Genomic DNA, 18,416 nt, shown 5'->3' on the forward strand with positions numbered 1-18,416 from the left:
TGATTTGTTCTCATGTTAGGATAAAACTGGCAAGGAACAGGGAAGCAGTTTAGGGCTCAATTAACAAACAGCCTTTAAAAACTGTATTTCACTTTCTGCCATAGGCTGTGCCTTAGGGCTAGCCTTGTTCATAGAGTTAAGTCTGGAAGAGGAAAACTGCTTATGTACATAATATTCTGTGAATAGTCATCCTCTCTATAATATAGGTGTTTCAAAACATCTCAATGTCACAAGAGATCTCTGGAAAAGGACTCAAGTTGGGTGATATTGTGCCAAGTTATTCAGCAGAATATTGAAGATAAATTTTTAATTTCATTTTTTGAAGTTTTTGTAGTGGTTGAACCAGAGCAAAGTAGTGTCTTCTGGATTTGGGTATAAAGCAGGCTGCACTGAAGGAGTCTTATGTCTCCCATCTAGAGTACAAGGAGACTCTGCTGCTTTGTCCTGGGCTGGGAAAATATTGTGGTATAAATATCAGAGCTCTTCTGCTGTTGGAATGTACTTTAGATGCATCTTTCTGTTATGACAGTGGCCACTTTTTTCCTGTTGGTCTTCAAAAAGTTCCAGAGGGCCTATGATATACATATGGAAAGGTTTGACTAACTCACTTGTGTATTCTTACCAGAGGTTATGTAATGACAAAGAAATATGTGAGAGATCGTCCCACTGCTCATCTCCCTATCTGCAAATCATCTGGGAGACTGGGGAGCTGAGACTCTTAAACTCCTTACAATGCTTGTACTCCCTTAATGTTGCCAATTGCTATACCATCTTTGGTTGAATTTTCAAAGATTTTGCAGTGGTGTTTGTGCAGAAGTTAAAGCTATAAAAGGGCAAGGCAACCGTTCATATGCTTTGTCTTGTGAAGTTTATATCTGACTTCATCAGATCTTTTTGCCTCTCTTTCCATACAAGACAAATTCAGCTGGTATCAAAAGAGAATAAATCCTTACGGAGAAAAGTGATTCACTATGAGTTTAAATTCAGTTTGTATATACAGTGTCCTGATTTGAGCCAGAGCAGAACTAATTTTCTTTCAAGTCATTTTACTTTTCAGTTAAGTCTCTTCTAAGTAGCTGCACTTGCTGAAATTAATGGCATGTTTTTCAGTCAGTGTCTGCTTCTAGGCCTGATAATGCTTGATGTTTATAGTTACTGCTGAAGAATGGTATGGAGAACCAAGGCCACTGCTTGGTTCTGAAAAACATCTTCAGAAACAAAAGAGAGTAAAGGGGTCACATCTGCAATCTTCCTGTGAGGAGGAATGGACTGGACAGGAGAACCAAATTGACCCAACCAAAGTATTCCATCCCATATGTGTCATACTCAGTGTAAATCTGAGGGATTATGAGTGTCAAGATCTCTTCTTCCACGGTTTGCATCCTGGGAGGACTCTGTTCTTCTGCCTTTGGTCCTGATCTGTGCATTCCTGAATCTGTGCATTCCTGCATTCAGCTCCCATCTGCAATTGACTCCAGGAGCCCAGTCCCAAACTTCCCAAGGGCCTGCCCTGCAGCCTTGGTGGTGACATGACTATTGTTGGGAGGAGCACTATATTGGTTTTGTATATCTTTGTACATATTTCATTTTTTTCTTTTTCGTCATTACTGTGTGGTTCAGTTTACAACCCCTAGGTCTCTCTCCCCTTATTCTCTTTCCTTTCCCTTTCTGGGAAGGGAGAGGGGTTAACAGAGAGCATTAGAGAGAGTTGTTCATGTCATTGCTGGCCCAGCATTAAATCTTAACAACAGTTTCCGTAAGTTATTATGACAGTGCTGAAATAGGAGATATACTTCTTTCTTTTTTTTTTTTTTCATTTTGGAGAGTAGAGAAAGAGTGTGTCTAACCACTTTTTTGTTCTGTTTGGAGAAAGGTACAGTGTAATCTTTCTAAATGACAGTGATTCAAGGTTTGTCAGCACTGTAAGCAAAACTGAATTTTGCTATCCCAAAGACAGAGCCTGGGTCTGCTCCTGCCATGGGGAGGAAAGGGGTAAGGAGAGAGGATATACAAGATGTTGCACAGTGTGGGAATGAGCCCTGGGAAACCAGGCTTGTCGTTTCTGCTTTGCAGGAAGAATAGGGTGCAGGGCTGACCTTTTGGAATAAGTGACACCACCTTTTTTCCTTAGCAGGAGAAACCACAATAACCAACCCTCAGGGCGTTTATACAGGCTGCCTAATTTTGCACAACCCAGCCAATCAGCCTCTGAAAGAAACAATAACATGATTGCATTGCCTCTTTATTAAAGAGGGCTTCTGTGCTGAACATATATGAAGGGCACAGCATGGGATGTAGGCTGAGGAACGGCAGACGTTCCTGAGCTTTTCTCTGTGGTGTTATGTTCAAGTCTGTAAAAGAAGGATCTGATCTAAGGGTGACAGCAAGAGACAAAAACATTCAACCAGGTTCTTACAAAGGTTCAATAAAATGTAGATTTTTATTTCTTTTTAAATTGTATGTGAATTGCACAAGTTGAGGCTTAAAAATAAGGCATATACATAAATTACTATAAAAAGGAGCCTGAGTGACAAATTCTTAAATCAAACTTCTTTTGCAATCATACAGTGTTTTAAGATATTAGTTCCTGCTGCAGAACTGAAACTGCAGTTGTTACCTAGAGTACATGAATTCAGTTCTGCACTGGAAATTTAATTCTATTTTTGAAGATGTGTGGTATGAAAAAAAATACTAGAGCATTTAAAATTTCCCCTTGAAAAGCCATTCAGAGTTGAAAGAGGAGTTACATTTAAATACTACTGTCAGTTAAAGATGGATAGTGATGTTTTTTCATCCTTCCTGAGACAGGACTTTTTCCCACAGTTTGGGACATCTGAGTGCTTTGTCTTCTATGGGGGTGAAGTCCTCGCTTTTCTTACCAACATATATTTTGGTGTGGCACTTCCTGCTGTTCTTGGTAGACTTAGTCATAATCTAGTTTTACACACAGATCTAATAAGAGGGGCACTGACTAATTTTTTTTCTCAGTTCTGTTTCGTCGTCTACCCCTATCATTTCACATCCTAAGCTGATAGGGCATGAAATTGTCTACCAATTTGCTTGCACAGTGCCTGGCAGTCTGGAATTCAAGTGGGATCTCAGCATTATGTCCATCATAATTAGCTGTTCATGTTGCATCAGCAGAAACAGCTCTTCTGAATTTGTGCAGAACTTGCAAACTCTGATTTTATGCAATGCTCTCAGTCATAGACAGGCTACCTTATATTTTGCTAATCATGCAGGGACTTTGCATACATTTATCTGTGATGCCTTTTTGAGCTCTGCCTGTATTATCTGTTCCTTTCATTTACCACCTTGTCTCTACTCTTCTATTCTGCTCTGCATGTCCGTCTATCACCTTCTCAAGCAAATGGTTCACAACTTTTTGTGGTGTATTCCACAAAGTCCCAGCTGATAGCCCTTGCTTGGCTTTTGTGCTTATTTGACTGGACCTGGTGCAACTGGATAAAATCCTGGCTGGACTTAGTGGAGTTACTTGTGGTATAGTTTAGGACAGAACTGGTTTGTTAAGTGTGTAAAGTCTCAAAAAATTACTGTGGGATAAGGAAGGGAGTGGTTAAAAGGAGCTCTGTTTCCTGGGTCTCTGGAAAAAAAACTTCCAGCAGGTTATTTCCAGTTCAGATCAGAAATACTTCAATGACATCTCCCCTGGTATTTCCAAATACTGTCTCGTTTAGAAACCAGAATGGCAAATATATTTGCAAATGAAAGTGGTGCTCATAAAGAAAAGAATCGTTATGACATTTCAGCTCCTAAGGAAATGATGGCTGCTGAGTGTGTGTGGAAGGATGAACTTGCAGTTAAAAAAGCACCGTTTGTAATCATAGCCCATGATCTTTTTCTACCTGCACTACAAATCTACTGTAAATAACTTAATTCCTCCCAATCTCAGTGCTTGTAGCAATAAAATTTCTTTACCTTGCAAAAGAAATTATAAGGCACAACTCTGTCTCTCTTGCATAGCAGTATAGTATTCATTTGTTGAGAATCAGTTAGGGACTTGTGAACGTAAGGTTGTTTTTTTTTTTTCTTTGTCTTCTTTTCCCCTTGCCTTATTTGCACTCCTGACAGCTCTTTCATCCACCTCATGTCTAGTTGCTTGTCTCTGAGTTGGCAATATTTCATGCACTATCTTCAGTTTCTCTTCAATGAATATTCTATCCTGTCATTTAAGTCCAGCCATTTGTTCCTAACGTCAGGCTGGCTTTGTTTAATATGACCAACAAGGTAGCATATGTTTCTAAGTCGAGTCCCACTGACATTTCTGGAGGTATCTCCCATTAATCAAGGAAGTTACTTTGCCGTAGTGCAGCTAATGTTATCACCAAACTTTAATTACAGAGGTGGAATACTAATGACTCCTGTTTTGCTAAATGGAGTTACACAGCTGAATAGCTTCCCTGATGGTTTATTATATTAGTCTTTCAGAACATTGACTGATTTGTTTTTATTATCAGGAAAGCTTTTGTCTTATGAAAATTATTTAGGACCACAGGTCAATGTTTTTCATGTCACATCTCCGTAACAAGTACATTGCTTCATTATACTTTATATTCTGCCACTGCAATCTGTATGTCACTTAAATTTATTTGTCATGATACCACTGCCAGGCTGCCATTAAATTGTTAAGGATATTCAGGAAATGTTGCTGCAGTAACCTTTAAAGGAAGACATATGGAAATGGACTATATCTGTTAATTAACTTTTTGATATGCAAACCTTCCAAAGTGTAAGGCCTGGTATGGATCCCTACACGTGAGCAGAATATTTGGAGTGATGATGGTTGTGGTTTTTTTTTCTGTGAGACAACAGACACACCAAGTCTGAATTAACTATCTGTCTATTTAGATCAGGAGACTAAAATGTTCTAGAACAAAAATGAAGCCCATAGAAAGACTGCAGTATATGTCTCTTCTCTCTCCATCCAAGCCAGCCTGGAAACATAAAATGTCCTGTGCTGCTTGACTGTCTCAAGAGTGTTTACAAATTGCAGCTCACAAAAAATGAACAGACAGCATGAGGGATCTGCAGGAAAGTAAAACATGTTAATCAGTTTGAGAACCCAGGGGAGAAGCTCCTGAGGTGTTAGAAGTTAAGCTGAATCAGGGATCCTAGGTCTTGGACATATGACCCCTCTCCTTTGGAGAAGGAGCTGTCAGAGAAGAGGTCACTAGCTCTGAGCTAACAAGCTGTGATATTTCCCAGACGTGTCCTGGGTTTCAAAAATCTGACTGCAAGCAACTAAACTGAAGTTCAGAAGGATTAAGCTTTTCTGCTTCAGACACAATGATCTCTAACAAGATCAGGATGTTAAGGGATATTTAGAATATTAATTGCTCATACTTCAAGGCTGTTCAGACTTTTGAAGCAAGAGTTCTTAATACTGGTCCCGTTTGGTGTGGGGCTGCAGAAATTGTGGCAGCGTGAAGTAACATAAGAACATGCTGTTTTTTTGGCCATAAGGGAGGAGCTGTGTGTAGCAAAATATGTTTGGAGTTATAGTGGGAGCAGTGGTCCTAACAGGTAGGTGCTGACAACACAGTACCGGGATAAAGGTGGAGTGGGGGTGAAGAAGGATGTGTACAAGTTGCCCAGGCAAATATGCTTAAGTGAAAATGTACATGGGTATGTGAAAAGCATAGTGACAGACAACAGAAAGGAAATTCACAGGCTAAGGAAGACAGAATTGGTTGCTCTGAAAGGAATGATGTCATCCAACAGCCCTGGCAGAAACCCCCAGCTTTGACCTACCTGACCTTGCTGTGTTAGGTTAAGAGCTGCAGCACAGTCTGAACAGCCTGAAAAACTGGTAGGAGCAATTGAATACAAACTTTTTTACCATGGACATCAAGGTAACTAGAAGAAATAGAAAGTTTGTGATAAACTCAGACAAAAGACTGATGCCTAAATGAAGCTTTTTGCACTTTCCCAAGCTTTAGATTAGCAGGGAATTTCACAGATTGCACCATAAATTCTGAGAATGTGCATATGGCTCAGAAGCTCTGCTCACAACATCTCTCCAAGCGTCAGCCTGTTCTGGTTCTTTTGAGTTATTACCTGGCGCAAACAGTATAAAACAGGTTGAAAAAGCTGTGTAATCAAGCTGAAAATATTCAGACAATGCAGCTATGACATTATATGTTTGACAGGAAAAACTATTGAGAGACCAGAAATACAGAAAGCAAATATAATTATTGTTTCCATGTTCATTGGCATCTCACTAGGTGAAAATGAAATCAGAGGCATTAGGAAGAACTGCAGTGTGTCTTTCATGCAACTTTGCTTCTTACTACAGTGTATTTCAGTATCCAAAAATTATATTTCTGGAATGTTTCTTGCTGTTTTCGTTTGAGTTATTAGTTTTATTATGGCTTATAAGCTTAGGGCTAACCAGCACCTCTCAAAAATTCTTTTTTTTCTGAAACCGGTTTACCCTGTGAAGCACAGGCCCAGGTACAGACGCTCACAGGTTTTGCTTGAATTTTGGGGTAGCAGTGAATCTCTAGTATGTTTAAGAGTTTGCAGTTTTCATATGGGTTAGGTGAAATCAAATGAATTGTAACATAGACATAGAAGAAAGGAAATTAATTTAAGGAATATTCCAATGCGTTTCACTAATCATTAATTATCATTTTGCTTTTTATGAGATTAAATCTCCATTGACATGAGTCTTTTATATCCTACAATGCAACTTGTAATACTTGGATAACTAATTTAATTAGAGCAGTTTTTCATTAGACCTGAGAAAGTTTGGTATTGCCCGTGATCTTTGAGCAACGGAGTCTCCATTTTGTGATATTGACATTTTTTTGTCTTAATGATCAAGTATTCTTGAATGTATTCCTGAACTCGATTTTAACTATCACTGGCTAAAAATAATTTGAACTGTTTTTTTGAGGCCAGCAGTTCACAGTTCTATTTTCTGTGTAGTAGTATATGTTGGTTTTGCACCCTTTTTATCTGTGCCTCTTAATGTGAGTTTACTAGGTTGGGAATAAGAATTAATGACATTAAATGAGGAGACAATGACAGAGATATAAAGGGGTATTGGGAAAGTCATAGAGGTGCTTATTATAAAACCAAGGGCAAAACTCTTCTACATATCTAATCGTGTCAAATTCAGCAACTGTTTATGGCAATTATGTATACTGAAATTTGTGTATGTTTAACTGGAGTAGAACAAAATAAAATTGTTGAACATTTTATTAATTTTAAAAAACCCCATACTTAAGGCTATCCTCAAATGAATCACATTTTAAAGCCAAAATGTACTGAAAAAAATCTGTTTATTTTGCTTAGAACTCTAGGTTGAGACCAGTCTTCTTTCTGATTTATAGCTGTGTGGTTGGGTTGGCCTCTGAGATGTTTTGGGGCTCAAGTTAAGTGTCTCCTCCACCAAAAGGAGCTTTGAGCCCCTACTATCTGTGCAGCCTCACTGCCAGGGTGTGCTAAGGGGCCCAGTTTGCCAAGCTGATGTGATTCCCGTCTGCCCAGCAGCAGACACTGAGGACCTCCAGTGGCCACCACTATGCAGGTGGGTCTCAGGTGCCTGCAGACCAAACCTGTCCTGCCAAATGCTTTTATTTTTTATCATGTTTACCAAGTTATACGCACCAGCCATACAACAGCAATTATTTTAGTACTCCACCATCCAAGGAAGGTAACCTAGCTTGAAGAGGGTAAATCACCTTTAACAATGAGGTAAATTACCTTTAAGAATAAGGTAAATAACCTTAGATCAAATTATTCTGCATTATTCTAAAGATGTTGTGGGTAATAATCCATACATATGCAGTACCCAAAGAATAGTTGCACTATAATAACTTTGTGCCTCACTGGTTGAGTTTAGGCTCTTGCCTTCTGGGGACAATGGGGCAGTCTGAGGTAGTCTGAGGTGTTTCCCTCTGCAGTTAATAGACGTTGGCTTTTTACCTCAAACATACTAGAAGGTCACCTTGGGACAGCAGGGTAGGAGGTATATTACATGAGGAAAAGAAATTTGTCCCTGTGTGACTCCTTAGCTTGCACCCCAGGACCTTTGGGCAGCACCCAAGACTGTACTTAGATTTGTGTTCTCAGGTTCTTAAAATGGGCCTGGGATGCAGGAGGCAAGAGCTGGAGATGGTGAAACGTGTGGTGGGAGGTATGAAAGCAGGGAGAGCTGGATACTAGTAGAAGGTATTAGCCATGTATGATTGGAGAATAAAGGAAACAGCAAAATTTAGAGACAGAGATAAGAGGATGGCATGTGAAATGGATGTACAGATACAGTTCTTCTTTACAACTAATCCTGATAAGTCATTAATGGGTCTTTTTCTACAGAGTGTGTCCAAAGGAAAAAGATGGCTCAGGGGAGAGACCTTTTCACTACTACTTGGAAGGAGGTTGTAGCAAGGTGGATATAGGTCTCTTCTCCCAAGTAACTGGTGATAGGATAAGAGGAAATGCCCTCAAGTTGTGCCAGGGAAGGTTTACATTGGATATTAGGAATAATTTCTTTACTGAAAGGGCTGTCAGGTACTGAAACAGGCTGCCCAGGGAAGTGGTGGAGTCACCATCCCGGGAGGTATTTAAAAGACATGTAGATGTGGTGCTTAGGGACATGGTTTAGTGGTGGGCTTGTCAGTGCTGAGTTAGTGGTTAGACTCGATGATCTTCCAACCAAAGTGATTCTGTGATTCTTTGCCCATCAGCACACCCTCCTTTTCACTGACCTTCCTTTTGCAGGAGCAGGAACCTGTAGAATCCCTCCTTGTGTTATCTATCCTACATAATTTAAGTTTCAGATGGTTTTGGCTTCCCTGGTTTTGTCCCAAACCATGCAGCTGTTCTGTTTCTTTACCATTTCTTGTGTCCATTCCTTTTACATTTGCTTTTTTTCATTTAATCAGCTTCTTCCTAAGTCAGCTGACATTTCTCTTTTTCCCTGCTTATGAAATTGTGAGCTGTTTTGCCTGTTGAAAATAGCTTACAAATAACATCTTTGATCTTTCACTGAAATGGATAGATTGGAAAAGAGAAAATAATCTGAAAGAGAAAACTTCAGTATAAGCAATCTCTTTGACCAAAAAGGTTGTACTGCTATTGATAAACTGAAATACTTTTTCTTGGTCAGTGGTTGTTCTTAATTAATATCTTCTCTCCCCACTGTCCATAGGGAATAAGCACCATGTAACCAGACAGCTATAAACCTTCAGCTGCAGACCACTGACAGGACTCTATAGCCCTCCAGTTTGGGAGACCTCTGCTGTAAACTTATAAATGATTCAACATTTATGTAAGTAAGTCAGACAAATTTTGGAATTATGTAGTTAAATAATTTTATAGCCATTTATTGTAATGCTAAGAGGTTCAGACAGTGTATGAACTGTTTACTAATACAAATTGTCTCTCTAATAATTAAGTAATAAAAATGGAAAGTTTATGTCAGCTATAAATATGCCCTTAAAATGTGCATGAAAAGCTGTGTGCTGTTTACAGTCTGCTAAAGAAATCCTTGCCACAGTGACACATGGTTGTCTTATATAGATGTTGCAGTGGTTACAAGGTTTGGGCTCTTTTTCTTTTATTTTTTTTAAAGATTTTTTTTTGTTAAAACAGTATTGCTAAACAACTAAAGTCCCATTATGTTGGTATTTAATGCAAGACTCAACTATTCTTATTTAATAATTGAGATGACATGTAGAAAATACTGCATTCACAGACACTCAGAAAATGTTATTTTGTCCTGGCCAACCTGAGTATTTCAGGCAAAACCAAATATTAGTACTTGGACTTTTAATTCCTCAGCTGCTCTGCCCTCTTTTACTTTAGAAGGGATATAATGTAATTGCTAAAGTATTACAAGGGGGAAACAATTCAACTAATATGTGTTGAAGTGTCATATGAATAGAAACTGGAACACAAGCTATAGAGAAATCACTTAAGTCACTGCAGAGATGGATCCATCTCTGGTAATGCATAAAAGCAAATTAAGAGGGCAGTGAACTGCAGATAATTCAGAGGGAAAGAGTATTAGATGAGGAGGTACAAAAGAAAGTGAAATGTCTTTCAGTTTACTGACTAAAGATAGGTGAAAATCTACAAATGTTCAAAAGCAACCTTGACAGCAAGGAGGAAGAGGCTGTCTGGAAATGTTCCTCATGGTTCTGCATCTGTAGATGTAATAGGTGAAAAGAATAGGTGATCAGGTTGTGATGTAAAAGACTAAGGACTTTTCCATGCTAGTGTCTGGCAGGTATTGAGACTATATCCATATAGGCCTAAATGCAGATAAGAAAACATTTTTACTGATAGAGCACACTCTGGTATATGCCCAGCTAATGTGAATTGTGGTTTTCTATTGTATATATAGCATCTGTAAGTGGAGAGCAATGAAAGTCACTGAATATTGAATTCAGCTTGGATATATCTCAAGGCAAGGAATAGAAAAAGCATTGTTTCAACCATTTGAAGCTAAGCTAGAAAGTGCTGCTCAGACCATTTTGGGAATAGTCTTCTTCTCACAAGAATGTGAACTTAATACTCTTAGTAAGTACTTTTACGATGTATTTCTTGTTATGAGATGATAGTTTCCTAGTCCCAGCCCTGGCTGAAGAGACTCAAAGAAGTTATTCACCTCATACATTCATTTGCACAGACCTTGCTGGTTTCATCCTGGGTTTTGCTTTACAGGGACATTTGTGCATAGAACACTCTGTGGTAAATAAGCGCTCAATCTGTATGTGCTCATGATAGTTCAGTTTTCCTCTCCTGATTTTTCTTACCATTATCTAGATAGCCTTGGGATATGGAGTTGGTGAACAGTAACAGGCTAATATTGAGATGATTGAGGACAACTAAAATGCAAGACAAGCCTCAAAACCTCTCTTGGTTGCATGTCATTTGCTGTCACTTTCTTCCTTTCTAGATTTTTCAGCATTTCCCTTTGTTGTAGCTTTTCTGTGCTGACCCCTGTGCAGGACCTTGCATTTGGCTTCGTTGAACTTCATGAGGTTGGCATTAGTCCACCTCTCATGCCTGTCATGGTCCCTCTGGATGGCATCCCTTCCCTCTAAGGTGTCAACTACTCCACAGAGCTTCGTATCATCAGCAAACCTGCTGAGGATACACTCAATCCCACTGTCCATGTCTCCAACAAAGACATTGAACAGCACTGGTTCCCATACTGACCCCTGAGGAATGCCACTAGTCACTTGCTTCCACTTGGAGAATGAACCATTGACCATGACTCTCTGGATGCAGCCATCCAGCCAATTACTTATCCACAGAGGGGTCCATCTGCCAAATCCTGGAAGGAAAAACTGGAAGCAAAGCTATAGTAGTTGATACTTTCACTTAGCCATTTCCCTAGTCTGTGTGAGCTGGCAGTCAGTTGGGAAAAGGAGCCAGAAATATGTTCTTGAAAATGAATGAGTGTATGGATCTTCTGGTTACACTGGAGTTAAAACAAGAGTGAAAGAGAGAAAGATCACAGGAAAATAGCAATTTCAGTTACTGTCACAAGAAAGCATTGGACGTGGCACCATGTATTGTATGAGTTAATCACAAAACTCTTTGGAAGTGAAGTAAGAAATCACAGAACACAACAAGAATGATAGTCAAATGCAATAAAATGTTATATGAAACTTGTTTAAATTTTTGAAAGTAGATCTGTGAATTAAGGTTAGTTAAGTTTGTTTTGTGAGCATTCAAAGAAGTTGGCAGAATTCACCCATGCAGTGAAATTAATTTCCGGCTGTTTTAAACAGCTGATATTTTCCCTCATAAAGTGTTTATTGATTGCAGCAGGCTTCTCCTTGCTTAAGACCACCTGAATTCTGTGCATCACCCCTTAAGAATGCAGTGCAGCAAACCAGGTTCAAACATAATGGGTAAGCTTAAGTATCTTTGCACCTTCCTTCATAGATGTAATTTAGAAAATTATTGGCAGTGGCTGCACTGTTACCTGGATTCTGCAGCAGCAAGACAGATGATCACCAAACCTGTGGCACCTAGGGTGGACCCTCCCAGCCACTTTTCCCATTGCTTTCCTTTGCCACATTTGGCTATTTTAGTCAGCAGAAAGTGTCTGTGTGGGGCTCCCATAAGAGCTAACATCCTAGTGTTAAACTAGAAGCAAAGACGAAATAGAGAAACAGGAGGAAAGACAGGATCAATAAAGTAAATGAGGTGAGGAAGAAAAAGATGAAAGCGACAGGGACAAAACAATTGAAACAAAAAAAAAGACTGAGGGGTACATCCTCTCCCTGGGCCAGATATGTCCCTGGAGCCTCACCAGTACAGTCCTAACCAGGTGGAGATAAGGCATTCCCTAAAACACGACATTTGTATACAGGACATTTCTGCAACATGAGGATGTCTTCTAAAAAGCAGTTGTGATGTGCAGTATCCAGTCTTGCCTGGAAAACTCAATGTTTATGTGGGTCATGACGTGGTTATGGATCAGGAAAAATTTTTTTACTGTAAGAGTGACAGAGCACTGGAACAGGCTGCCCAGAGAGGTTGTGGAGTCTCCTTCGCTGGAGACATTCAAAACCCGCCTGGATGCCTTCCTGTGTGATGTACTCTAGGTGACCCTGCTCTGGCAGGGGGGTTGGACTAGATGATCTTTCGAGGTCCCTTCCAACCCCTAGGATTCTATGATTCTATGATTCTATGATTATGTGCTAAGACTTACATATACCCCTGAAATTAATTTGATCGCTGTGTACCAAAATCTAATTAATTTTCTTATCTTCTCCCAACAATTTAATTGCTAGAGCTGAGCTGTATAAATGCTTTAAAGAAAGGCAGATCGTAGTCACAAAGGAATATCACAGAAAATTTGCCTTCCAAGCATGGTTATATAATGTCCACTTATTTTAATTAGACTTTTGCTCTCAAAGTCCCACTCTGCCTAAGGTAGCATGATCACAAAACACAGTAGAGATCTGTGATAGCAAATGCAATCTACCCACTCCTTTCAACAGTGACTTAACCTTTAGTATTAGGTATCTCAGGCATGTGAACCCTCTGAAACTACTTGCAGTGTTGTCTATTATAAGTGCTTATTCAGAATGAGTCTTGTTCTCTCCTATCAGAAGGGCAAGAAATGTCTGTGTAAGCATTACATAGCTTTAATTCTCCTGCAGAAGAGTGGTCCTACAGGAGGAAAGTCAAATAAACAGCAGCCTGAACTGCACTCTAGATAGCTGAAAACCAGGAACGGGACCAAACCCAATTATTCACAAGATGATGCTGATGTTAGTTGTTTCTCAGTAAGAAACACCAAGCAGAGACAATTTTTCAAAGTAAGTAAATTCCAACTAATTAAAGATTTCCTTTCCTTCCAGTCTTACTTGAGAACCATTGCTGTATTAAAGTCTTTGGCAAGCATGAGAAAGGTGTCATGGTTGTAGCCATTACCTCTGTCCCTGCAGCCAGCTGCCTCTCCTTCCTATACTTTCTATGACATGTCCTGTTGCAGAACATGGAATCCTATTTGGGCAGGCACTGAATGCAATTTTGGTGTAAAAAAACCCAAAAAATACCAATCAAATTGTACATTTATCATATAATAAAAGGATTATTTGTGTATACAGGTGACAACAAACCCTTTCTATTTTTTTGGTCCAGCATTCTTGCACTTTTAGTGAGCAGCCCAAGCAATCCATTTCCATGTAATTGTGATAAGCCTACAGGCATCTGAAATTTCTGATAATCGTGCTATGCTTTGTTATGATGATGAATTACTGCATATGTTTCTATGCTAATTAGTCTTACTTTGCAGTCCTCACCCTGCATGTGCACAGAGATAAATTGGATGTTGACCCTAAAAAGGCAGTGTCCTTATGAACGATATTGTCTTAAAGTCACCTTCTTTAGTTTTGCTTTTTGACATCAGCTGCTCTTTCCATTTTGAAAACAGGAGGTAGAATAGTTTTTTCTCTCACTGATTTAGAGACTGAATACTTTATAGAACATGTAATCCTTTAGTTAAAAAGCAGGAACTAATTCCAAGAATAAATACCTTACAAAAACAATAAAACAATCCTAACTACAGACATTAAGAACTGTTTTGGAAAAGAGAGAAAACAGCCTTGGAACAAAAAGGAAGCATGGGCTCCCTCCAGAGAGAAGAGATATAGATGATAAAAATTCAGCAGGATATAGATGAGTAGGGGAATTTGAACAAAGCTGTTTAAGGAAAGAGATGGTCGATGTAATAATCAAATGATACAACTCATAGTGAGCATTTGCAGCAGTTTATTTTACTGTGTGTATTGTTTACTTTTCAGAGCAGTCACTGCAGTCAAGCAGGAAAAGAAATGCAGTCGAACATTTGCTGCATCTTTTTCTTGGTGGACAATACATGTTTTGCCAGACATGACACATACATGCAGGACGCACATTGGGAAGAAGGTCAAAGCCCTTACTCATTTGTCTAGCAGTATCTAATACAATCCCTAACCACCTAATAGATAAGTTATACTGAGAACTAGACCTGTGTAAATCTGCATCCATAATCACATTTATTATGCTCAAAATCTTACAAAAATGATGTATTGGAGAAGTTGGGATGAGACTAAATTCACAGAGATCACATGGTTAATAAGATTGTCATATTTTTTAGGGAAATTGTTTTAGGGAACTGATTTTTACAGAACATTAGGCTATTGGAAAAATAACTATTTTTTGTTTAGAATGTTTATTGAAAGACAGTTTTTCTTTTTTGTCAAATATGAACTGTCAAAAGATGAAGTTGAAGTTCTATGTAGATATGCTGCCTCAGTGCAGCATGGGCCTTATTGGGCTGATTTTGCAGTGAGAGGGTCAGAACCAAAAGTGTCTGGATGTATCTATGTCATGATTTAGGCCTAATAAGACAACAAAGAACCAGCCACATGGCCTCTTTCAAGATATAGCTCCTATTCAAGTTAGAATCATAGGATCTTTTTGGTTGGAAAAGACCTTTAAGATCATCAAGTCTAACAGTTAACCTAGCACACTACCAAATCCACCACTAAACCATGTCCGTAAGCACCACATCTACACATCTTTTAAATATCTCCAGGGATTGTGACTCCACCCCTTCCCTGAGCAGCCTGTACCAGTGCCTGACAATTCTTTCAGTAAAGAAATGTTTCCTAATAGTCAATCTAAACCTCCCCTGGCACAACTTAAGGCTATTTCATCTTGTTCTATCACTTGATATTTGGAAGAAGAGACTGACAGCTTGATAAAGTTCCTAAATTCCAGAGACTCAGTTGGCAACTGAGATACCTAAATTTGCTATACCTACCTGTAGGAGTCTGTCTGTGGGCTAGAGGCTTGCTTCTGTAACATCCACACAGGAACTGCTGCCTTTGCATATGCCCTAAAATATGCAAGACACCCTGACAGGTCTAGGACACCTGTGGTCAGCAGGAGGACAGGCAAGTTACACTATCTCATCTCAAGTGACACTGCCTCCCTCTGTGTGGGCAATGGATTGAGCCCTTGGTATCAAAGCCCTTATTAGAGTCAATTAAGATCAAGCCTGGAGTCACTGGAGCTGAGTAAGTGATTCAGCTCAGCAGCTGCTGCTCCTCTAGGGTGAGCTGAATTGTGCTCTGTGTTGCATTGTCTAGAGTTTTGCTGAGTACGGTAGGAGGATGAACAACTAATTTCTGTGTGCATGTGCCTAGATGTAGACCACTGTGTTTAGACAGCCTAAACACAAAATATTTCAAGTGGTCAATAATTAATTTTTTAGGATTTGAAAGGATAATTGCAAAAGCTTTCTTTCAGCACTAACACAGAGCAGCCAGAGTACCTATAAAGGTTAATGTTCCCATGAGGAAGTATCTGTCCTATGGAAGGTTATAACTGGAAACAGAGGTTTTTACCTTGTATACAAAAATTAACATATAAGGCAGACCAACTAACAAATGACCTGTCAATTAGGTTCCCAAAGGAGAACAGAGTCTATTGCTTTAAAATAAGATGTTTAAAAATGCTAGAAGACACACTAATGATTGGTAGATTGTTGGTAGAAGCTGAACAGGAACTAGACTCTGTCACCTCTGGTTTTGAGTGCTCTGATCCCAGCAGCTTTGTGAGGCACGATTTCTTATTCTTCATTAATGAAGACCTAACAGGTAAAAGGTGCACTGGTTCCTTCTATAATAGCTTTTTCAGGGAGTAAAGGGCTGAGCTTTATGTGCTGTTTCTGTGCTACAGGGCTGACCTTGTCGCACTGATGGCAGAGGTGCAGTAGCGTTCACATGTGAAAAATTTAATTACTCTGATTTATCAAGCAATTATTTTTCCTACTAGTTTTATTTAACTGTGGGAGATCTCATCCTTTCTTTGAGCATAACGAGTGCATTTGCTCCAGGAGGCAATTTGCCATTCACAGTTGAATTCTCTTTAATAGTGACTTTGTCTTTATTTTTCATTTTCAAATTAAATTACATTCTGAATTTCTTAGTAAATTTGAGTATATTTATTAAATTTATTAGTATATGAGAATAGTGAATTCTTTATTGCGTGATGTAACAGCTTCTGCAGAGAGTGATTCCTATCCAAACCTCCCTTTTAGACAATCATGTTAAGCCATGCTGGTGGAAGATGAAAATTTTGAGTTTGGACCAGCAGGCTGGAGAAGGTTTTGTATCCAGAGTTTCTATTTCCTGCATGAAAACACTTAACTTCTAATCTATATTATAAATTACAATCACCACTTCAATTTTTCAGCCATTTAAATGAATTAAGGATTCCTCTGTTTCCAAAGTAGTTGGTGTCAATGCCAACATCCAGGAGACAGAGTCTGTGTTTGATTTGCACATGCTTTGAGTGCAGAGTTTCCGTGAGGGGATAGCATGTCATCTCGTAGCTAATGCCTCTGATCAGCACAGTGCTTTCTATATTCACTGATGATTCTTGCTCTCATTCAGAACTCCAAACTCTTCTTTGTATTGTGGGAAGAGGTTTTTTGTGCTGTCTATATCTGCGGTTTCTTCTGAGGAATCAGATAAACCAAAGGAGGTGATTCTTATTCTGAAAATATGTGCTTGATGGGGAAATGAGTTAGTTAAGTTGTCCTGCTTCCAGTGTCCTGGGATAAAGACAAGCTTTCTTTGAGAGCCTTTAAAAGAACCATTACTGGTGAACCCTCAGTCACAGTATGATTTGGTTTATATCAGTCACAAAGTGTGACTTGCATATGCCAAAACTCCAGATTTCTGTGGTGAGGGTCTAGAACCTGACAGCATCCTTCACTGGGCTGTGTCACTTGTTTCCTTCTGGTTTTGCCTCCATTCCCTATCTTTATATGCATGAAGAACATTTTCAGTGTTTTGTTCATTTTACTTTAAAAAATATTCCATTGTGAACTTCTGGGTTTTTTTCTGACTTGTAATTTCATATTATCTATTCTAAAATACTGTGCTAAATTGGTCTCTATAACTTCCAGTTCATGTGGAGCATCTTATCATGTTCCTCTTTTTACTAAGCATTCTTATGCTTTTTTGCATCGCTGCTTATTGGGTATATATAGAGGGACATATTACAAAGCTTGTAACTTGGCTCTCACCAGATCTATTTTCCACATTCTTGACAGCAGAAAACAGCCTAATTTTTATTAGAAAAACCATCTAGTTGGAACAAAAATAATTAGGATGCAGCAGAAGAAAAAATCCATGTGGACCACAAGAGGAGAGAAAATGCTCTTCACATAATTTATTTTGCTTTCATTCTTGAATGCTTCAGAGTTTTCGCTTGATTGACCTGTAATAGATGCATTTAATGTAGTTGCAATCTAGGATTCATAGGATCTCGGAGCATCACAGCAGGTTGATGTTAGTAGGGGCCTCAGGAGACTCTGCACTCCAAACCACTACTTAAAGCAGCATTAACTACAGCAGATTGCTCAGGGTGTTTTATATTGCCAAATATGGAGGCTTCACAGCATCTCTGGGCAGTGTGTTGCACTATCTGACCACTGTCAGAGTTAAAGAGCTTTCTTCTGAAGTTTGAATGGAATTTCTTGTATTTCAGTTTGGGACCACTTCTTCTTGTTCTTTCGGAGCCTTTTGTATGACATTGCAGTACAACACTGTGAAAGAAAAATTCAGTAGTATCTTTGATACTACACTGAGACAATATTTGAGTTAACCTATTTGTATTTTTCCAAATGCTAAGGTGAGAAGATAGCATTAGAGCCAGTTAGGTACAGCCTTCAGAATAAAAACTATAAAGTCATTGTGAGTAATTTCTGCATAAAGACAAATAATCTTCTGTTGCAAGACAGTATATTACATAGGAAGGATTCATATCTTAAAATATAACTAGAAGTAGTTTATAATCTACTACCTCCACTGTCAATTTTTTCTAGTAGTTATTTGCCTTTATCAAAAAATATAGAGAAATTA

At 38.9% G+C, this 18,416-nt stretch overlaps 1 long non-coding RNA gene across 4 annotated transcripts in view; it reads left to right on the forward strand.

Moving 5' to 3' along the window:
• The window catches only part of LOC127385823 (uncharacterized), a 155,687-nt gene that overhangs the window by 84,667 nt on the left and 52,604 nt on the right, over positions 1 to 18,416 (forward strand). For 2 of the 4 annotated variants that reach the window (XR_007889759.1, XR_007889757.1), the window contains exon 2: positions 9,179 to 9,302. The exons of 1 other annotated variant lie outside the window; for it this stretch is intronic. This is a non-coding gene — a long non-coding RNA (uncharacterized LOC127385823). The remainder of the gene's footprint in view (positions 1 to 9,178; positions 9,303 to 18,416) is intronic. One more of the 4 variants, XR_007889758.1, reaches the window with a different exon arrangement.

The sequence above is a fragment of the Apus apus genome, chromosome 5 (genome assembly GCF_020740795.1).
Source record: "Apus apus isolate bApuApu2 chromosome 5, bApuApu2.pri.cur, whole genome shotgun sequence".
NCBI classification, from domain to species: Eukaryota; Metazoa; Chordata; class Aves; order Apodiformes; family Apodidae; genus Apus; species Apus apus.